At 43.0% G+C, this 21,124-nt stretch overlaps 1 protein-coding gene across 2 annotated transcripts in view; it reads left to right on the top strand.

The window, feature by feature from the left end:
• The first annotated feature begins 1,736 nt into the window (after positions 1 to 1,736).
• Positions 1,737 to 21,124, top strand: part of LOC138265915 (3-galactosyl-N-acetylglucosaminide 4-alpha-L-fucosyltransferase FUT3-like) — a 43,556-nt gene continuing 24,168 nt past the window's right edge. Inside the window, exon 1 of one of the 2 annotated variants that reach the window (XM_069214141.1) lies at positions 1,737 to 2,006. The gene's annotated coding sequence lies outside the window, so the exon portion shown is untranslated. Of the gene's footprint in view, positions 2,007 to 5,317; positions 5,434 to 21,124 lie in introns of those variants that run through there. The other variant, XM_069214229.1, reaches the window with a different exon arrangement.

Genomic DNA, 21,124 nt, shown 5'->3' with positions numbered 1-21,124 from the left:
AAAAAACACTATGGATTAAATCCGATGGCATGCGATACTAATTTAGTGAACAACAACATTTAAACACAGAGAATGGATGTGGCATTATGTCACAATGGGAAGGTTCGAGAACCAGTGCGGGGTACTCCTACTGAAGTTGTGTGCCTTAGTGTCACGAGACCAGGCGGGGTATATTGCTGAAATAATGGTGATTATTATTGAAAAATTCTGCGGGGTGTATTAACTGACAGTTCATGCAGCAAGCCACGAGCATTGCGTGAAAGGGAGAGACCGGAAATGCGTCATATTTTCAAAGATATAGTGCCGCTCGCTCTCTTGTAGAGCGGCGCACCTGTGACTGCCTCGCGCCAATGCAGACACTCTTGCGCCATGTCCCTTGCGCCATGTCCCTTGCGCCATATTGCAAGGGTGCCTGCGTTGCACACGGGTGCGTGCATTGTAGTCAGGCTAGTTTTTGCACAGGAAGTCATGCCATCCCGCACAAACGTTATCCTTTGAGGTGTGGTTTACATTTTACGTAGGCAGAACACATGCAAAGAGGGTGTAACAAGGAGACATAAAGATATCTGTAAATATGGGGTTGCATCAGAATACATGGGTGGATGCGAGGGAATGCCCATGCACTACCCGTAACACCTAGCTGATGCAAGGTAGCACTATGCACTGCATTACTTTTTATTTTTTTTACAAAGCCACACAAATGCAGATTTGTGTGGCTTTGTAAATCCCAAAACAGATTTTGCTTCAGGGCTGTGCCAAAAAAGTGATGCAACCCTGATACAAAATCTTAGTAAATCTGGGCCTGGGTGTTCATGGCAGCCATTTTTATATAATATTATCCATCGCATAATGAGGATCCTTATTGGAATATTGTGGGTATCCATGGCATGATGGTACCCATTTCTGGTATAATGCTGATCCTGGAATTATGATGGTGACTTTTGGCACATATTGGTTAGCCATGGTAAGATAGTGCCCACCCGTGGTACACTTTCGGCCTTACACTTTGATGGTTGTCAGCATGGGTGTCCATGGCATGGATGTGCCCAACCACGACTGCAGGTTTTTGTTGGGGCAATCTACCTGTGGCCGAGTTGACATTCACCCAACCACCTTGTGCCCTCTAAGGGTTTTCTTGTTTGCACCTCAACTTGTGCCTTTTCTAGGTGTTTGCTTGTTTGCACCCCATCCTGGGCCCTGTAGGGGTTTCCTTGTTTTCAACCCACATTCTGCCCTGTAAGGGTTTGCTTGTTTGCACCCCACCTTGTGCCTGTTGGGGTTTGCTCGTTTGCACCCCACCTTGTGCCCTGTAGGGGCTTGCTTGTTTGCACCCCACCTTGTGCCCTGTAAGGGTTTGTTTGTTTGCACCCCACCTTGTGCCATGTAGGGGTTGTTGTTTGCCTCCTACCTTGTTCCCTGTAGGCGCTTGCTTGTTTGTACCCCACCTTGCCCTGTTGGGGTTTGCTTGTTTGCACCCCACCTTGTGCCCTGTAGGGGCTTGCTTGTTTGCACCCCACCTTGCCCTGTAGGGGTTTGTTTATTTGCCCCCCACATTGTGCCCTGTACGGGTTTGCTTGTTTGCAGCCCACCTTGTGCCATGTAGGGGTTTGTTTATTTGCCCCCCACATTGTGCCCTGAGGGGCTTGCTTGTCTGCTGAGTGCGATGCACCCACCACTTTCAAAGCCCGCCAAGTGACAGCGATATTTAGGAGACTGACATCCAAGCTGGTGTTCTGCATCTGTGGGCGGGGCCCCAGCTCAGCCTTCACTCCGACGGAATGTGACTGCTCTCTGAGGACAATGACTGGGGCGTGCGGACCCTCCCACCTCACGGTATTAATGCCAGCTCCTCGAGCGCCCCGTGAAGAAAGTGTCTAGGCGCCTCAGAAACATCACCCCGTGAGAACAGCGGAGTAGCTGTAAGATGGCAAGATGACCGAAACTCCCCAGCGTCCCCACACACTCGTCAGACCTGAGGGAAGGACCAGAGGCATGTAAATACAGAGGTAAGACGTTTGCATCAGAAGGGCCTTTGGGGGTGAAGAATGTGTGAATTGAGACGCCATTAAACCTATCCTGTAATTTTATTTTAATCATACGAACTAGTGTCCTAGATGCCAAAGCCCCATATCATGAGTGCGACATTCAGCTAGTCCTTTTCAACTATAGCACTAAGGATGCTGGGAATGGTAGTCTCCTTTCCCGAGCTGAAGCTTCGCGACTCAACAGGTACTGTGCACACTGATGGCACCCTCGCGCCACTGGTTCAGCTGAGCGCGGTGCCTACCCTGCGTCTGCCTTCAGTTGTTACTATAACTGTTATAAAGTGTTTGTGAAGTGCCATGTCAGCGGCTTCTTTATATTGTGTTTTAAAATCTATTTAGCGAGTAATACTCCTGCATGGGGCACTTGCCCTCGTGGGTAGTACACTACACAGTGTAGGATGTGTGGGGGGAAAGGGTTGGGACCAGTGCTTAATTTGTGCTTGTTTCCGGTGCAGGGCACCGGCACTTATTTTTGAGGGCCGGCGCTTATTTTCCTGCCTCAAGTATTTACTATGAGCAAAAGACACATATGGTAAAAACGGAGGAAGAGAAAAACGAAAAGGTGTCACAAAGGATAAAGCTGCAAGAGTGAGTTGAAGGGACAGGGAGTGGCTGTAAATGGATTAATGAGGCCTGGGATGGCTTCAGGATTACGCTGCCTCAGTATTCCCTGTTCGCTCATTTAATTTCTGCGTGTTTAAGAGGAGGGCTTTGAGCACTGGCACGTTTTTATTTACTAATTAAGCAGTCGTTGAGACCTCATATTTAGGCAAAGGGACCTACAAGGGCGGAGCTCTACAGGGCCCTGGTTCTGTGCTGCATTGAGGGTGGGGTTACATCATATGCTCCCAGGGGAGGCTTGGGGGTGCACTGCACTAAACAAAGTATAAAACAGGCGTCATATGACTAACACAGAGAACTGAAGTGTGTCACTGACGCCACCAGTGGGACCGTACAGTCACCCTACAGACTGGGCCCACCAGAGATGTTTTAAGGCAGGGGCAAAGTGGGCTCTGGCCCAGGCTGCCAGCCTTTCATGGGGGGCCCTGTTAGAGCCAGATCTGTTCTCCACACAGTCCATCCCTCATGATCTCGACTGATTTTTGAAACAGAGGTTATTTCAAATACAATTTTCCTTTATGTTTAATACCGGTATTGTGTGGAAGTCTTTTACAGATATTTTGCAGAAAAATGTTGTGTTTGTTTTTCAGTACCCTGCAACATTCATAAATAGTTCCTTTTAGATCAAAACAGGACCTCACATATGACAAATGACAGCAGGTAAGCTGCTGTGTTACAATATTCAACACACACACTATGCCCACATATAAAATGGAAACACATTTAGAATTAGGACGAGTGTGCCTGGCAAGTGTCAGGGACCTGGCCAAAGAGGGCACGAAAAAGCTGAAACTGCAACATAAATCCAAAGCTGCTCCTCTGAACTGGGGCCCTCAAAGTATGTCAAGCCCAGGGCCCCCAAAATCCTTAAAATGTCCATGAGGCCCACCATGGGCTCCTGGAGTCTGCCCACCTGTCCCAGCTGATCTCTCACTGTACCTGGGTCCTGATCCCGCCTTCTTCAACCCCACCCACCCAAATGAGTGAGTCGAATGGGCTGCAGCACATAGAGGCACTCGGCCGGACTAATGGGGCTCCAGAGTCAGCTGGATACATTCCAAAACAGCAATGGCTTCCTGGAAATGTGGACTCATCTGGTAAAAAGTGGTGCCTTTCCTCGCAATACTGAGATGCCTGCAAGAGACTGCAGGGTCAACACCGGTGTATTTAGGACAGATTCTGGCACAGCCCCGGTGAAGGGACTTGTGAACAGGACAGGGCGCTTTGGAAGCCGTTCTTAGTTTCACTACAAGGTTGCTCTTAGTCTGGTCAAAATGTGTCTGAGCACCTGCTTTTATGGCCTCAGTAGATGTACTTTGCCTTCAAACTCAAGATGAGGGAGGGGGAAAATCAACAACAGAGGCTCTGCAGTTCTGTTTGCATAACAAAAGGAACCCTTTTTTTAAAGGGGTGGGGGTTTTAACGCTGCATCCAGGAGCATTCCAAAATATACCACATTTTTCGTACGCTTGGGTCTCTTTACCGAAGATCAGGAAAGTGTGGGACACACAGTGTGAGGACCCCTTTTGAGGCAAAGTCAGGGATAAGTTTTAGTTAAATTTTGCTGACATCAATGGGGGGATTTATATAGCAAAGTGAAGTAAACCAACACAAAGTCTTAATAAAGTATTTACTTCCCTGTAAAAAACACTTTTGACATTGGAAAGTTACCCTAATTGCAGTGCTTCCTTTGAGCTGCGGTTTCCTGTGCCTGGCACTTAGTTGTCAACATTGAAACTTATGACAGTTTGCCACGTGGCCATCCAATATAGGATGAGCCGAACAACAGTTGTTTTTGAAGTCAACATAAATTAAGGGGCGGAGTCTGGCTGCCATCTGAAATGACCGCCTCAACGTAGCGCTCCGAGGTTCGAGGGGAGAAGGATTACCCAAACAGCTGTCAAAAAGCCTCCTTGGAGTCAGAATGAAAGGAAATATACATGTGATAACAGCGACATAACTCTGAAGTTTTTTTCGAAGTAAGAGATGCCAGTTAAAACGGAGTTCTTCATTGAAGCCCTGAAGCCCGGCTACAAATCACCTGAACACGGACCCCTCAGCTGAGCAAAGAACAACACTTTCTGTCAGGACACAGAGTCAGCTGCTGAAGAGATAAGGGGCTTTCTTCGTGTTTAAACTGGGAGGCTGCACCAGGGGAATTAAATTACTGTTAACCTCTCCACACAGCACAGGGAAGCCTCTGACAAGTGCCAACTCTGAGGTATTTTCTCTTCACTTAACTGTTCAGACTCCATTACCTGAATGTGTGAGCACAGGATTTTCTTGTCAGCCGAGTGTGTGGAGCAAATGCAGTTCGGAAAGTGAGTGCTGTACACCATTTCTGCAGCTGAGAGAGTCTGTGAAAGTTACTCATTCTGTCAGGAAACACAGCCAGTTTCTTAACAGTTAAGTGGAATTCCCTTTCTTGAAAGTTGAAAGGCTGCTGTAGGGGAAACATATGGACTTTCACTTCTGAGGTACTTCTCTTCATTTGACAGTTTAGAGTCTGCTACGCAATTAAGTAAATGCTGGAATTCCTATCAGTAGAGGGTGTAAAGCAAATTTGGATAGGCAGGCAAAACATGTGAGCTATTTCTGATGCACTGATTCTCAGGGACACCTGTCTGAAAGCATTCAGTCATTATTTTTTTTTAAATTATAGAAGTCTGTGGCAAAGACTAATTCTGTCAGGAAACACAGCCAGCTGCTGGTGAGATAAGTGAAAAGGCTGCTGTAAGAGAAGCCTCTGACAGCTCTCAACTCTGAGGTATTTCTCTTCACTTAACTGTTCAGGATCCATTACATGATTATGTAAGCGCAGGAATTTCTTGTCTTCAGGTGTGTGGCGTAAATACAGTTTGGCAAGTGAGTGTTGTACACCATTCCTACAGCTGAGAGAGTTTGTGAAAATTACTCATTCTATCAGGAAACAGACAGTTTCTTAAGAGATATGTGAAATTCCTTTCCTTGAATGTCGAAAGGCAGCTGTATGAGAAGCATATAAACTTTCACTTCTGAGATATTTTTCTACATTTGACAATTCAGACTCTACTACGAAATTAAATAAACGCCGGAATTCCTATCAGCAGAGGGGGTAAAGTGACTTTGGGTAGGCAGGCGAAAACTGTACAACATTTCTGATGCACTGTTTCTCAGCGACACCCGCTTGAAAACATATAGCCATAATTTTAAAATCCCAGATGTCTGTCACCATTTACAGTGTTAATATCTACCTACTTTATGAGTCAATTGGATATCATATTTGATTATTAAGCTGTACTTATTTTTTGTCTTCTCTAACATTAAAATATAACAGTATGCCCAGTGGCAAATCTAATAGAAAGCCTTTGTTTACACAAATAGTAGGGAACACTGTACCTCCAGGCACGTCTACTATTGTCCCACAAGACATTTCTTCTATGGACCTTATTTTAAAAGAGATCTCTGCCGTGGGGCAAAGATTGGGATCTATGGATGTAAAAAATTCAGATCTCGCAACAGAAATGAAGACAATACGGATGGATCTAAACTCTTTTCATACCAAAGTGGAAATTTTAGATCAAAGAACCACTTTTTTGGAAGAGAAATTAGATAATGCAGAGTATTGGGGTCCGGATATCTGGCACCTAAAACAAAAAGTTATAGATTTGGAAGAGAGGGCCCGAAGAAATAACATTCGTTTTTATGGAATTCCAGAAAAAATGGAAGTCAATAATGATGTGAAGAACTTGCTACTAACGTTAATACCGCGGCTACTAAACATATCTTTTGAGCATCCCCTTGAGTTGCAGAGAGCTCACAGAATTCGATCAAGAACTTCAACTTCAACTCTTGAATCTAGACCTAGATCGATCATAGCATGCCTCTTACGTCATGAACAGGTCTGCCAAATATTAACAGCTGCTCGTAAACATGGTCCGTATGACTTGGAAGGCCATAAAGTATATATTGCTGCAGACTTCTCCACTGAAACCAATGCCAAATGAAAAGCGTTCCTGCAACTTAGGCCAAGACTTCGCAAATGGGATATCAAATATGGTCTTTTAGAACCTGCCACAATGTGGATCACAATGGATGGGAACTCAAGGGATTACACAGAGCCTGAGGATCTGGTACGCTTCCTGGACAGTTTGGATGACCAACATATGGACTCAACGCCACTGGACAAAACATCTATGAATAGTCCGCTTCAATTACAGAAAGATCCACAAAGCCATCGCACCGGTAGATTACACGTCCGTACCTTTAAGAAACAGTTTGACAGAGATAAAGCAGTCCACTGCGTAAAGTCAATCACACAGGAAAATCCCAGAGACAAATCGAGATCACCTCTAAAGTCACCCACGTCTTTTAGTAAAGTAACTGATGCTCAACCTTCCACTATCACTTCTTCCACCTAGATGAGTATATTTATACATGCTATGTATTAATATAATGTTATTACTGTTTTACTACAGTTATTAACTCTGATGGATATGATTTATTTCCAATCCTCATATATTGCTGTTCAATAACCATGTACATTTCCTACTGTATTTGTATTTGCAGATTTTCTCTTGGATAAACTTTATAACTCCATGGAGTGGTTTTTCTTATAATCTATTTACCATGAGTGGTTTTCCTTTCCTCCCCTCCAGAGTCTGGGTTTCGAATTGAGGTTTAGACCCACCGGCGAAGGATACATATTATTTGATCTGCAGTGTTCTTTTAAATTTTAGCACTTAGAACGGTGTACTTACACCATTTAGAGTTTAGTGTTAACAATATTTTATGATTATAGTTCCACATATTGGTTTCAGGTTTACTATACTCCAGATAGTTTTTTTTTTTTCCCTCCAGTAAGTTCTCATTATCACATTACCATATAATTTATCTACTTCCTTTTCCCTTTTTTAGCATTTTGACTCTGTTTCACACAGTACAAATATACTCTAAAATTTTTAGTCATCATCATGACAACAAGTCCTATGCAAATTGTCTCTCTCAATGTCAATGGCTTTACTAATTACATTAAAAGGAAGAAAATTACTTCCTATTTAGCCTCCAAACATACTGACATTGCTCTCATCCAGGAGACTCATCTATCTGATATAGAATCTGAAAAATTAAAACGAGATTGGGTAGGCCAGATTCTTTACAGCTGCAAATCCCCTTCTCACATATCAGGAGATGCTACATCCCACACTACTACTAGGAAAAGTGGTGTAGCCATTCTAATACGGAAAACACTGCAATGCCAAATACTTCAGTCATGGTCAGATGAGGATGGTAGATTTGTTTTAGCAAAGCTTAAAGTTGGTTACAATATATTAGGGGTGGGTTCCATTTATGCCCCTGTTGGGACTAAAGCCCCCTTTTTCCTTCATCTAAATAGAATTCTAACAGAAATGGAAATTTCCAGAATAGTTTTGGGAGGCGATTGGAATCTTGCGCCAGATGTGATCTTAGACAGAACAGGTCCCCTGGACACAACTCATGGTAGAGATAGAGCCATACTGGGGGACATCAGAGAAGATCATGGTTTGATCGATATCTGGCGTTTACTACATCCATTAGATAAGGGGTTTACATATCATTCGACAGTACATGATTCCCATTCTAGAATAGATTACTTCCTTATTTCACATTCTATTACACCACAAGTACTAGATTGTGATATTTTAGAAATTGCACTGTCAGATCACGCTCCTATCAGTCTCCAGCTTGATTGGGGTCTGAAACGCCCTTGTAGGAAACCATGGCATTAAACATATCACGCTACAAACTACCGGCAGAAAAGTCACAATTACAATCACATTTGACTACTTATATGAAAGATAACAAAGGATCAGTTTCTTCTCCACAAATCTTATGGGCAGCCGCAAAAGCCACTATTAGGGGGCAAATTATGAGGGGTTCTGCCATAACAAATAAACGCAGAATAGAACAACAGGCCATTTTGGAAAATGATATCAAAACACTGACACATACTAATTTTAGTAATCCAACTGAAGCTTCCAGATGCAGATTGGAAAAAGCTAAGATGGAACTTAATACACTATATACTTCCAAAGCAGAATATATGCTATATAGACTTAAGGCTCGCAATTATGAACAAGGAGAAAAAGCAGGCCATTTACTAGCGGCACGATTAAAACAGCGAGAAGCTATGACAGCTATTTCAGCTGTATATAACCCTGAGGGTAAACTAATAACTGAGACTCAAGCAATAGCTAATACGTTTGCAGATTACTATACCAAGTTATATAGTTCAGAAGTTGATGATGACCTCCTCAAAGAACAGGAATTCTTTGATAAAATAACACTCCCCTGTCTCAATGAACAGGACCGGCTCATACTGACTGGTGAAATAACAAAGGATGAAATTGTGCAAGCAATCTCCAGTCTCCCATACAATAAAACACCGGGAGAAGATGGTTTTCCTGGGGAATTTTACCGTTGGGTAAAACCAGAAGCAATAGATGCCCTTTATGAGGTTTATAAAGAAGCAGAGGAAACTGGTAGTCTCTCCTCTCTCTCAAATAAAGCTATCATAACTGTCCTTCCCAAACCTGAGAAAGATCCATTATACTGCAGTAACTATCATCCGATTTCTCTTCTGAATACAGATTCAAAGCTATTAGCCACCATTCTTGCCAAAAGACTCAAACAAGTTATCTCTAAAATCATACATAATTCTCAAGTTGGATTCATGCCAGGCAGAAACTCTCGTAGCCATCTCCGCACTTTGGCTCACATACTTTGGTTTTCCAAGGATGCTGGAGAAGACAGAGTAGAATTATCCTTAGATGCTGAGAAGGCCTTTGACCGCATTGAATGGAGCTATATGTTCCGTACATTGCATAGGTTGGGATTGGGTGATGATTTTATCTCTAAGGTTAAATGGTTATACAAGACACCATCTGCACAAGTGAATTGTGGGGGTTTCCTTTCAAAAACCTTTTTAGTGCCAGGGTTGCCCTTTATCGCCCCTCTTATTTCTTCTTGCACTTGAACCACTGGCTGCAGCAATAAGACAGTGTTCACAAATAGCAGGCATTCCTACACCAGCAGGCATCTCAAAACTACTTCTATACGCGGATGACATATTACTCACACTTGCAGATCTACCTACTTCACTCTCGGCACTCATGTCTACTATTTCTCACTTCTCAAACATTTCTGGATACAAAGTCAATTGGAATAAGAGTGAAGATCTCCCATTGTTCCGGGGCACAACAAAAGCAGCTATCTTAGGCTACAATTTTCAATGGAAAGCGGATCGCCTGAAGTATCTAGGTATTTATATCAACACTGGTTTAGAACGCATGATTCAAGATAACTTAGATCCACTCATTGCTAAAACGAAGTCAGAGTACGAAAAATGGTCCCATCTTAACCTGTCCTTTTGGGGTAGAGTCCAGGCAGTGAAAATGATTATAGTACCTCGTTTCACATATGTTTTAGGTATGTTACCTTTGACAGTTAAAATACCAATACTGCAAGACATTGACAAAGGTATTAATTTGGGGATCTCTGAGACCTAGACTCAAAATCTCCAAACTGATTGCTCACCGGCGATCTGGTGGCCTTAGTTTACCATGCACTATACAGCCCTCCATTTATCTCAATTGGTTTATCTTTGGCCAATACAGGATGACCCCCCACTATGGGTTATTATTGAAAAGCAATCTTTACAGGTATCTTCAGGTTTGCAAATGTTTTATACTCATAAATCGCCTGCTTTACAAAGTTCTAACCCTATTATTCAGTCTATGCTTAAGATTTGGATACACTCCCACAAACTCTTTAAGAGTAATCCGAGGAAACATAATAAGGCACCAATATGGCATAACGCTGATATTAGAATAGGGAAACAGACAATTTCCCGGGATACATGGGAGAGAGCAGGTATTCTAATGCTGGATCATTCACTTTAGAAGGCGAGCTTAAAACCATTACGATGCTTCAGATAGAATTTCAACTCCCTAGCTCTCAAAAGGGGAAATACTTACAATTGAAACAAGCTCTACTTAGTAGACTAGGACCATTTCCGTGGATACCTGAGGATTCCCCAGTCGTACAATACTTAAAAACTTGGGGGAAATTGAAAGGAGCGGTCTCTGGATTTTTTAATCTCATTGTGCATAAAGTACATTAATCACCATTACTAGCACAACTCCACGTCAAATGGCAAGGATTACTTAATGTAGCGTATTCCAATGAGGACTGGGCGGATGTTGTTATGAACATGGATAAAGGAATCAGAGCGGCAAGAATTAAATTTACTCTTTTCAAAATTCTTCATAATTGGTACTGGTCACCACAAAATCTCAAGGCAGCAGGTTTACTACACCATTCTACCTGTTGGAGGTGTCCTCATGAGGACTGTGATATCCTACACATTTTATTTCGAAGTCCAGTTTTGACGGAATACTGGTCTTCTATAACTTCCTCTATACACAGAGCTATACATGTGCCAATTCCTTTAACAGAAAAATTAGTTATATTACATGATATTACTGATCTCCCAAATCTAACAAACCATACAAGACGATTGATTGCTATTGCACTCACTGTAGCAAAAATTTGTATATTACGACATTGGAGAACACCACAACGTCCTACACATGATGAATGGCTTATTGAAATGTATAACATGGCATCATATGAAAAGCTGATTTACAGATTGCAAGATAATGTTGGGATTTTCATCCAAATTTGGAAACCCTTTCTAGCTAATACATATTCTATTAATATTCACACGTAAACGTTTTCTCATTCTTTGTCTCCTATCTTTATTAAGACATTTTTATTATTGTTTTGAGTCATGCTGTTATTAAGACAATTGACATCTCACCCATTAACACTGTTATTTTAAGTAGGGCTTACTGTTCACCAATTCAACACTGTTGAATTGGCAGGAATATCTCCATTTGAAATGTTATATATGTGGATTTGTATGATATTACTATCTCGACTGTCTTCTAACAACCTATAATATATGGTTTAATACATATTGCATAATTCTTTCTTTCCAGATTTTCTGTTATAGGTCTACTTCTAAGAGTTAATGCACAGTTGGATGCCTTATAAATAATCTCATATATTGCATTTATTGATACATGTATAATGTTTTTTTTTGTTTTTTTGTGTTTAGAAATCTGAGAAGTTAACATTTCATAATATTTTTCATATATGGCCATAATTTGATGTATTGTTTCTCTATTTAACACAGTTTGTATATTGACATGTACTTCTCAATAAACATATACAAAAAAAAAAAAAACATACATTAAAAATGACTAATACCTGCCAACCCAGCTGTAGGGGCCTGGAATAATCTGAATTGTCACATTTGTATGAGTGTGATGGTAGTAGTTGTGCAGGTGTTGTCATTGGCAGCGCTGGCAGGAGCTATGGATGGCAAAGCTGCAGTGGCCTCCAGGCAAGGGCGCTGGCGCTTACTCCCCCCCCCACAAATTCAGCACTGCCTAAAAGTAACACAGATGGCACACGGGAATTTCCATGTCACCACCCATGATTTCTGATGCAAAACCATATCCATTAACAATGGTAGACGGGGTTTCCCTTTGAGGCAGGCGCTAAATAGGAGAAATGTTTCAATTTCTTCTAACTTTTCACAGATTGCATCTGTTGCTCAAAGCTGCGTTCACGGCGCCAGGCACCGTGGTTGTCTGCCAGCAGTGGAGAAGATAGCGGCAGTGCCATATCTTAGTATCTACGGTTCTGTGATGCTCTCTCCCCCCGTGGACAGCGCAACCCAGTGGAGCAACTTTAGAATAATGTGCCAACAATTCTGCTCTGTTGCCTGCTAAGTGGTTATACAGTGGCAACTCCTCAATAGACTAGGATTTCGGGCGATGTGCCCTGGTACAAGACTATTGTAATCATACAGGGCTGTGCAGTGGAGGCCCCTATCACAAGGTATTCCCTTTGTGTCCTGAATAATATAAGCAGATTGTGTTGTCACCATTGTCATGTATCTGAGCTGGTCATGCTGTACAAGCAACTGGCCTTGGTCTGTGTTTGAAAAATCTTCATCCCACCCCAACGTTAACCCACTGATGGTCCCAAGTATGCCAAGCCTTCGATTACACAGTAACTGTCCTGTCAGGCTTACCTGGCTGCACAAGGTGATGTGGTAGTGCCCGGTGTGGGTGGAGCAGGAGACCCCACACTCAGTTTAAGGCAGGGCCTGGGGGTAGGCAGCGGACCATGCCTACACGTCATCGCTGTGGCTCTGTGCATCTGCCTGTCCTCTGAATCTTGACTCTCTTTTTTGGTGGTCTTGACCTATTTATCCTGTTCTTGTGCAAGACTTCCTTTGTTCCAATCTTGAGATCATCCCAAGTTCCACCCGGATCAGTTACATACTGTTCTCACATTATAACATTGCCTGCGCATCAAGCCAAGCTCCAGGATTGTGGGTGTGGGAGGGCTATGAAGAAGCATTTTTGGAGGTCTTCTGTTTGACAACATCTGTCCAACATGGACATGTGTAAGAAGGGAAAGTAACATGTCTTTAGTAATGTTAGTTCTAGTTGGTGCAACCCTAGGCCTTGCACAGTGCTCATCTTTCTATCTTTGACTTACAAGTAACTTCTAATGGATGTTTTCATTCATTGTAGTTTGTTGTAGCGGAGCATACAGTGATAGCTCTGATAAGGATGGTTGATGGATGTGATTATATCAGATTTCCCCCTCACTGGATTCATATCTGTCCCTCTCTGCAAGTTGGTCAAAAGGTATGATGTGGTCCTGGTTCAAAGCTACTTCCAAGGTCCCATTCTCGATTCTCTCCCAACATGTTTACCAGCATCCATAGCAAAATCTGCAATTTAACTGGTTAAACGCTGAGAGCATCTAAAGAACGTTTACAGAAACATGAATGGCGAATCGAGCTTTTTTAAAACAATGTGAGCAAGTAACAATAATCAAAATAAAATATGTGTAATAGTTATGGTGGGATGGAGTCCACTTACAGAATTGTAGGAAGAACTAGTGAATGGTGCATGTTAATGCACACTGGCCAGCAATACTGCATGAAACTCAATGATGGGACCAACAGTTTCTCTTTAAGAAAAAAGAGAATTAATTTAAAATGCGTTTAGTAAAAGGGAGATTTTATATCATCATGGCATCCATGAAAGTAAGGATAAGCTGGCCCTCATTTGGCCACATGTTGGGCAATATTTTCATTAAAGTATTCCCTGACAGGTGATTCACTCTGACCCAGCAGAATCAGCATTTTAGAAACAGCACCTGCAATGAATCATTACCATGAATCATTAAAGTGAAGCAGTTCCATGGTACTTTCTTTGCCTCTTGTTGAGGCCCCACGATGCTCTCCCAGGAGGCTTTAGGCTGGATCCAATCATACATGGAAGTTGGCAGGTGTTGATTGCTGTAAAGTGCAGAGTTTTCATGTTGTGAGTGAGCAACCTTACAGTATGTGGCAACATTGTTGTAGCAGTTTTCACAGCACTCTACACATGAACTAGTATACAAAAGTGAGTGTGAGTGCCATTCTGGGCCATCTGTGTCACGTTTTAAGAGAGCCCAAGTATCTGTAGGTGAAGTAAATACTATTGGCTCTGAAGTTCATTATTCACTGTGGAAATGAGAACCAAGGGTTGCACGACAGGGCAAGGGAAGGTGCACTCTCAAGGGGCTATAGTTGATGTTGTCCATGGTGCAAAAATATCCAGAATTCTGGAGGCACTGCTAGTCCACCAGGTATTCAGTTTACGGAGTCCACTCAAGATCCATACAAGCCTGACCAATGCTTGGCTAGCCTCTCGGGCAGCACCTGGATTCTAGGAGAGGATGAAGAATTCCGCTCCACCAGCGGAGTTTGTGGACTTTTGGCCACTCCATGCTTTGCGTGCAGCGTGGAGTTCGGAAAAATCCACAAAACAATATAGAGCTGTTATTTTTCTCTCACGCATCTCACCAACATTAAGTTGGCAAGCATAAGCAAGAGAAATCAATATGTTGGCAAGCGTGAGCGAGGTTTCTGAACGCAGGCAGTCACGGCAGGTCCCTTCCACCCACCCGCCTTGAGAAAGCTGTTGCTCACGTTGAGGAAGCTGCCGCTTGACTAGAAAATTTACTGAAGTGGCAGAAAGAAGTTAGCGCCCTTTGGCGTGCCGCGCGATGCCATTTGCACTGATTTTACAGCATGGAACAAACTCCTGTCACTGAAAATCAACATGAACAGTGCAACTTACCCAAACTCCGCTCACTTGCAAAATTCCACATAGCGTGGCAGACTTTTTTCGGCACTTTTCCAAGTAGTATAACTCTGCGAACTCCACCCAGGCCTACTGGATATCCTCTCGGGTGATTAGCCATGCTATACAAATCCAGATTGATTGCTTGACTGACCACTGAAGGTGCTTTTACACCACCATTAGATCACTTTATGAAGTCCATTCAGGAACAATAGAAGTCCCAAGATCACCTAGGCACATTCAAGCCAAAGTAGGACACTTGCTACATATTGTACTAAAATCCAGCTTTGTTGTGTGCACTCCACATTTGATTTAGATAAAGGCTAACTGTAGGTGGGAGGAATGAAAGAGGATGAAGGTGAGAGTTGTGGGTTGAGTTCCATGGTTTCTGCTCCTAAGCCATAGCTGCCAGTAACAGACACAAACAGGAAAAATGCTGCAGGAAGAGACTCAGTGAGAAGGAGTAAAGTGAATGCGGTGTAGTTAGGAGACGTGGGTGGAGGGAATGCCTGTGATGTTGCAGGGGTTCAAGAACCAATTAAAACAAAGCCCAGCCTGGAAAATTGAGGTAGAAATGGAAAGGAAGGAAAAGAACAGTCTCTATACATGATCTGTCTAGCAGGCAGATGTGCGAAATAAAAATTAAGGGAAACAGCAAACACAGGCTACAATTTATCTAATTAAATTTGAACTTTAAAATTATAAAAAATTGCATCTTGCATTCAAGCGCTACTTGTTTTTACATTCATTAACTTCCATATTAGTTTCCCAATTTATCACATAGAAGAGGCAATAATTTTACAGATGATACAGGTCATAATATAGAACATATACCTTCACTCAGAGATCATGTATGCAATGGCTTCAGAGCAACTTGAGGTTCGCTCACTCTGGAGCTGTGCATCTTGTTAGCATGAAAAGATACATAGCAATGGAGTGCTGCAGAGAAAGATGTGCACAGGCATCAATGGCAACATTGACAAGAGACTGTTGGAGACATGAGAATAGGAAGTTGGTGGAGAACCAAGGGATGAAGATTGGGGGGCAGGAAGAAGCGGAAGATGAGCAGGAATGAAGATTTAGAACCTCGATTTAATACTCACTCAATAAGATTCTGCCTGCTCCCCACAAGGCCAGCCTACACAATTCTCAAAGGGTAATGGGTGTTTTTGGGCTTCCTACCCCTTTGGAACCCCATTACCACCTCAAATGGAAACTGGTCAATGGAATGACCACTTACACATTATATTATGATTTACAATTAGGAACCCACTTTTATGCCCCTAGTTGCGATTTGTTATGGGTCACAAGAGCTAGAAATTAATTTCTGACTCGCAAAATGGGTGTAATATATCATCAAAATAAATTGTCATTTTGTGTTAGAAATGTCTATGATTTTGCAAATTGAAGCACCAAAGGGTTTCATATGTCTGACCCCTATTTCTCGACCTGGTCTTGGGCTGCAGTAACACGTAGCAATTGAATAAGTTGGAGTAGCACCCGATAACTACCCTAAAAAGAAATCAAAGGGCCAAGACCAGAAACACTGTTTGTCATTACCACTAATCATTATGGCCCGTCTACCCTTGGGAGACCGATGGAAGGCGAAGCGCTGCCCTGGTCGAGGGCCACAAATCATGCTCCTTATGGATCATTCAGTCAATCAATCAGTACTTGTAAAGCGCAACTACTTACCCGTTAGGGTCTCAAGGCGCTGGTGGGGGGTGAGAGGGGCGGGAGAGTAGCATTTACCAGTGAGGTGGTTTAAAAAAGCCATGGATAGGACCAAAGGTATGATGTCCAGCTAATGTAACTGCAGTGTTTGAGAGTCAGTTTAGTGAGTAAACGTAGGACACAGAAGCCTTCACAGCCTCTTTGAGTGCTCTATCCATGTGGCAATTAAAGAAAACTTGGTATAGGTTGAACCCCAAGGCAACAGTGTGCTTTCACTTCTAAGATCACATGCTGATTGTATCATGGGCTACAGGTAGTATGGAAATATAAAAAGTGAAGGTACTCACCATCTGAAAGTAGAAGTGTGCGAGCCAACAAATTAATATGGAGAGTCGAGCCAAAGATGTGGCTCGGCTCTAAGAGCCTTTGCACGAGCCGGGCCCAGGAAATGTTTGCCATGTGCATCTTTCAACAAACATTATGTAAAATATGTTAAGGTCTCTTCAAAGATAAAAAAAAGTCAATTTCATTACCATGCAGCTGCTGTGACATTATTAAGACAAATGATAGGTTCATTGAGAGGTAATTATTGTAAGTGATCATTTTTCAACATGAAGTTACAACTGTTTCGACCCTTGCCTCTGCGACAATGCCATTAGTCACGTAAGAGGCGAGTTAGTGTCATTTCCATCCTGTATGTGGCCCAAAGTCGTACAGATGGAGCAATATTCTATTCTATTAGATCAAACATAATAGTTTTGTACAGCTTGTATTCTAAACACAAGTATTTGAAGGTGCTTTCATATGTGACAATGAAGAACTAGGGGGAAAAAGGGAAACAAAATATGTTTCTAAGCTCACACATTTAGGTAAAGTGGAGAAGCCACGATTTTCTGGTTTCACTTTGTACAAATCATTATATGGGTATCTATTTGTCTCTCTGTGTATTTCAAATATTAACACTCAATTTTTTACTTTGTGCACAGGAGTAGAACGTAGGGTAGCAGCCAGAAGCCACAAATAAGCTTGGCTTTTTTATTGGCTCGAGGTTCCAAGAGGACCAAGAAGGTCGCTAAAAATGGTGCAGTGGAATTTACTAGATTCCATTGCGCCATTTCCAGGGTCATTTTTAACACCTGCTTAAAGCAGGCGTTAAAGTGACGCTCCCATTGATTTCAATATGCCTCCTAACACTATACTGGATTAGCGTCATTTTCTTTTTTACGCTAATCTGATATAGTGTTACAATAGCGTCAAAAAATGATGCTATTGCCCCAAACATGCGCCATGGTGCGCTGTATTGTAAATACGGAGCTACCATGGTGGCGTTAGGGATTTCAAGGGGGCCGCAAGAAAAGTAGTGCATCACTAGTGATGCGACCCTTTCTTGTAAATATGGCCCCTAATGTGTATGGGTGCACTCAACGCTGTTAGTTTGCAGGGCTCGTATTACTATGGGATCTAAAGTTGAAGTTGCCTGCAGATTTTCCTAGTGTAGCTGGTAACTTGCTTTATTCAGGATACCTTTGGCAGAGTTAAAAACATAGAAAAATGTTCTCAAGTTGTGCAATATACCCCAATATCCAAGGTCGACAAGTTTTAGCCAATGTAATCACCCAAAAGAGTCACTTGGCCTTCTTCAGGACTGAGTTTAGACAAGGTCCCTAGATACTTAGAGCTGCATAACACAGTTTCTGTGACTTAATTGACTGTGACAATCTCACATGCTTTGTATCATGCACGCCAATAGCAACCATAAGGGTATGTCCCTAATTTTTGTACCTAAAACAATATGCAAAAGAGACCTTAATTACCCTTTTATCAAACACTGTCTGATCAAGTGACTCTACTAGTAAAACTATAGGAATGAGTGTTCATACAATTCCTTATGTTGTCATCACTCCTAGTGAAGACCGACTATCAAAGTGGTGCGGTAAGAACACTGATCAAACATTGCATAGGACATGTTTACTCTCCTGTAGAAAATCAGGAAGAATAATCACGGATTAGGACCAAAATTCGCTAAGTACGTTCAGTGCTCTATAGGGTCTTAGAGGCGGGCGGACTCTGTAGTCAGACTCTACAAGGGAAATGACCAAATTCATCAGGGTTGCTCAAAGGAGCTCAGAACAGACAGGTATTTGTGAAATAATAGACTTACTTCATCGGCTTACCTAGAGGGTTCCTCTATTAAAGTGCTGCCCTGGGCGGTGAGGTATGAAAGCTCTCTCTCTTCCTGGGCGTGTGGTGCATCTTAAAATGTACCAACATCACCCCACGACCAGAGGATTTTTTGGGAGATGCAGTTCTTGCTCATTGTGGGTTTCTCTTTCTTCCTAGTTGCGGGGTGCATTTTGAAACATGCCAACATCACAGCCAGACTGGAGGATTTTTGGGAAAGTGACTGTACGGCCAGTGTAGAGGGGTTTACTGACGTGTATATATAAGCAGTCAGCACTTCACCAAAATTCAACTCATATTACCAATATAAGATTATTGCTGCCCTCTCTACAAGATGGTGGCTATAATGAAAGTATAATTTCATCCCTCTTTGAAGAGTGATGCTGTTAACGGTCAAAGAGGTCTTTGTGATGTCAGCGCTTGCGTGATCCGCAGTGTGGTTCTTACGAGTCCCATCATTCAATAAAAAAAAAATTCTGTTGTAGGGTGTAGAACCTCGCTTTTCAGATTCTAGAAGGGAACACTTGAAGCATTTACGTCCACCAAAGTCTCTGCCCTCAAATCCTAGGCAGGTCACTCAAGTGAGCCAAGTGAGAAAGGTGTAACCCTCATGGAAGGTCGAAGTGAAGAAGTTCCACCAGTTGCAGAAGGAGTAACCTTCATGGAAGGTCAAAGTGAACGCTATCCACCTGTTGCAGAAGAAGTATCCCTCGGGGAAAGTGTGAGTGATGATTATTTGCAGGGCTGAAGGAGTAACCCTCCTGGATTGTCAGTGAAGTCTCTCCACCAGGTGCTGAGTAACCTTTAGGAAGGCTGTAGTGAAGCATCTCCACCAGTTGCAGAAGAAGTAACCTTCAGAGAGAGATCAAAATGAAGACTCCCCACTAGGCCACCAGGTGCTGGAAGGCTGACCCTCAGGGAAGGTGTAAGTAAGACACTATACCACTGCCGAAGGAGTAACCCTCCTGGATGGTCAAGGGGAAGTCTCTCCACCAGATGCCAAAGACATAACCCTCCTGGAAGACTAAAGTGAAGTCTCTCCACCAGATGCCACACGAGTAACCCCCTGGAAGATCCAAGTGAAGACTCTCCACCAGGTGCCGAAGGAGTAGCCCTCATGGAAAGTCAAAGTGAAAAATCTTCACCAGGTGCTGAAGGAGTAACCTTCCAGGAAGGTCAAAGTGAAGACTCCCAACCAGGGTTGAATGAGTGACACCCAGGGATGGTGAAAGTGAAGACTCTCAATCAGGAACAGAAATAGTAACCCTCAGGGAAGGTCAAAGTGAGGACTTTCAACCAGGTGCCAAAGGAGTAACTTTGAGGGAAGGTTGAAGTGAAGACTAAACTCCAGGTCTGACGGAGGGACCCCTAGGGAAGGGTGAACTGAAGACTCTCCACTAGCTGCTGAAGAAGCACCCCAAGGAGGGTTTAGGTGATGAAGAGGTGCATCCGAGAGAGTGCCAAAGTGAAGACTCAACTGGGACAGGCGGTGAACCCCATGGAAGGCTGAAGTGAACTCTCCATCAGGCATCAAAGAAATATCCCCCTGGTAAGGAAGGAGTGAAACCTGTCCATCAGTGGTGACCTCGAGGGTTTCCCCACTCCTGACTTCCCTCCCTCTGAGAGTTCCCAATTGCATACCAGCAGGGAAACATCTAGGGATTCCAGCTATGCCGCATTTTACAGGTTTGTTTTGCAATTGTAGCTTCTGCCCGCTGTCTATAAAGAAGACCTGTAGGAAGCCAGTTGTCCCACTTTTTGGTTCACCAACACATTTAACCCTTTCACAGAACAAATACCTTTCACTCTTTCAGTCCTTTATGAGGTGCTTCATAAACGAGGTGGCTGTCGGTAGCTGGACGGGGGAGCTGCAGCACAGGAGGAGTCCTGCACCATGCAGCTCCAGGAGTACGTTCAGCTACTGGGATAAAAATACAGCCACTGTCCCATCAACAGGAGTATGTGCTGTTGACCCATCCTCGTAGTAGAGCTTAATTTGTGAATCAATACGTGCAGAGGCCCAAGATTTTGCTCCAATGTCTGTGGCCAGTACTATTAAAAGTTGGGTGCCAAATACTAAGGATCCAAAATTTTGATTTCACTTTAGAGCTCTTTCATCCATCACCAGGCACTCTCTGCCACACTCTCTCAGGTACTTGTTAATCCCCGCTTCCTTTCTCTCTTTGGCACTGTTTTTCTCTGTCATTCACTTCCTCCTCCGTTCCCTCTACTGTCTTCTTCTCTGTCCTCCTCTGGGTCAAAGTCTGACAAGGAAAAGCGCTGGTCAGCCCCACCTGCAACCGCAGGCTCAAAGTAAGCACTGCTTGGGAGTATTGTTTCTTTTTTTTGCAGTTTTATGTAGCACAG

Source organism: Pleurodeles waltl, chromosome 1_1 (assembly GCF_031143425.1).
Source record: "Pleurodeles waltl isolate 20211129_DDA chromosome 1_1, aPleWal1.hap1.20221129, whole genome shotgun sequence".
NCBI lineage: Eukaryota > Metazoa > Chordata > Amphibia > Caudata > Salamandridae > Pleurodeles > Pleurodeles waltl.
Note: the sequence above shows the minus strand (reverse complement) of the source record. Positions and strands in the feature narration are given on the sequence as shown.